This window comes from Glycine soja, chromosome 18, assembly GCF_004193775.1.
Source record: "Glycine soja cultivar W05 chromosome 18, ASM419377v2, whole genome shotgun sequence".
NCBI classification, from domain to species: domain Eukaryota; kingdom Viridiplantae; phylum Streptophyta; class Magnoliopsida; order Fabales; family Fabaceae; genus Glycine; species Glycine soja.
Genome location: NC_041019.1, coordinates 12,243,682 through 12,245,877, shown reverse-complemented (window position 1 = coordinate 12,245,877; position 2,196 = coordinate 12,243,682).

Sequence of the window (2,196 nt, the reverse complement as noted above, 5' to 3'; positions counted from 1 at the left end):
AAGTTCTAGACATGTAGTTTTTATTATTTTTGTTCCACATATTGAGTCTTCAGTTAATTCTCTAGAGTTTTGGATGACCTTGTTTTGAGCCGGAAATGTTTTCATACCCTTAATTGATAAGTTTTTAATTTGGTGATAAACGCGAATGTGAACCTTTTACCCTCGTGAGCTCCTTTATGTTTATTGAATAAAATCATTTTATGTAATTATGCCTTTCCATGTATTTTATAATATAAATATGTATATCGGGATAGAGGGTGTCACAACTAGCGTTGGATTCCAACGATGATGACCATGGCGACGACGTTCACAATACCCATGGTCAAGGAGGTGGGAGGGGACAACGGATCTGCAACTTTGGATGCTAGATCTACAACTTTGTTGGTTAGATCTGTGGCTTCTCTAACTTGTGGTGGAGTTGGGTCAGTGTGAGAGAAAGCTACATAAGAGACCGAGAGAGCATGAGCGAAAGGCAATGATAGCAAAAATGGGAAGGGAGCACTTGATTTCAAAGACATTTTTTTTTCCTTTAAAAATGATCATTGAACACTTGCTTTCAAAGACGGTTTTTATAAAACTGTGAGTAAATTTTTTTTAATTATTTACAAAAATGCCATCGCCTTTGAATTAGTGTCATTGAAGGTGATTTTTGTAGTAGTGTTAACTAATTTATTGAATATGTTATTTTATCTAGCATGTGATGACTATTTTCTTTTGAGATAAAATAGGAAAATTTATAAAAGTATAGGCTTGATGCATAATTTATTGTAAAAGTTTATATTATCTTACAAATTTGGACAAAAAACTTTTTCTTAATTATTTAAATTGTTTGAAATTTAAAAATATTTATTATTGCAATTACAATTTTATAAATTTATAAAAACATAGGCTTGATGCATGACTGATTACAATTTTAAGATAAAATAATTACTACAAGGAGTATTATTTAAGTAAATATTGTTTAAAAAATTTACAAATATAATTGAACATTATTTCAAAAATTGAACATTTTAATTTTGGAAATATAAATGCAAGAAAGCATGGTAAAATAGGAGATTATAACATTTCCCAAGGATCAATAATACCATATTTTTTTAAAAACTTGTAACAAATGAGGGAATACATATTCTCATTTTCATCGAAAATCCATCAAGATTTTGTGAAACAAACGCTCCCAAGGTTATCGTATTCAAAATATTGTTGTGCTTCAGTGTTTGGTGCTCTGTCACGATTTTATCGTTAAAATGTGTTCAGAAAATTAGTTTAACTAAATACTTATTTAATGAGTTCTAATCACACAAGAATTAATTATAAATTTGACCACAAAATATATTAAAATAAGTTTAAAATTAACTTGTTTCGATATGTTTCACTAAGTATTAAAAAATTAAAAATAATTTATAAAAATCTGTTAAAATTTTTATGGGAATAAGAGTTCCCCATATTTAGGGTTTTATACACACACAAACTATGACATGACTTGTTTCTAAGACCGTGTTTGGTAAAGAGAAAAGAAATGGAGTAGATGAAAATAAAAAAATAAAAAATAAAAATAAGTGAAAAATAAAGTTGTTTCATTGAAGAGAAATAGAAAAAAAAAATAAGAAAAATAGAGAGATGACTGAAATGAGTCCCACCAATTTTAAAAGTTATTTCCCTCCTTAATCACTTATACCAATACCAACACTAATTTCTATCTGCTGTAAGTTGTTTCTGTCCGTAGAAACAAACAGCCTAAGAGACACAAAACCAACTTGTGACTTGTGAGATTAACTGTAACTATCTAATTTTCACCAGCATAACCAATCTTCTAGACTATTTTTATTAATAACTAAGATTTTATACATCCCTGAAAACATTTAAAATAAATTGGTTAGTTCATTAATTTTTAAGCTAAAGTTTGATATCTTCTTGCAATGCCTGAGTATTTCTTAGTTCAAATACTGGAAGATATACACAAAAGATGCATATGTCAGGAAAAGCTAACTTTATTTTAGTTACGGCATGTTTATCCCTTTTAAAATTGGTTGAATGAAGTACTTAATTAGAAAACTGTGCAAAATAAAGGGAATATCAGTATGAATCACATTGTACTATATATCAATCCCCTTCATATTGATTATAATCACATTGTCATAATCACTTTGTACTATGAATCCCCTTTATATTGAGTATTAATACTTGAGACATGTAAAC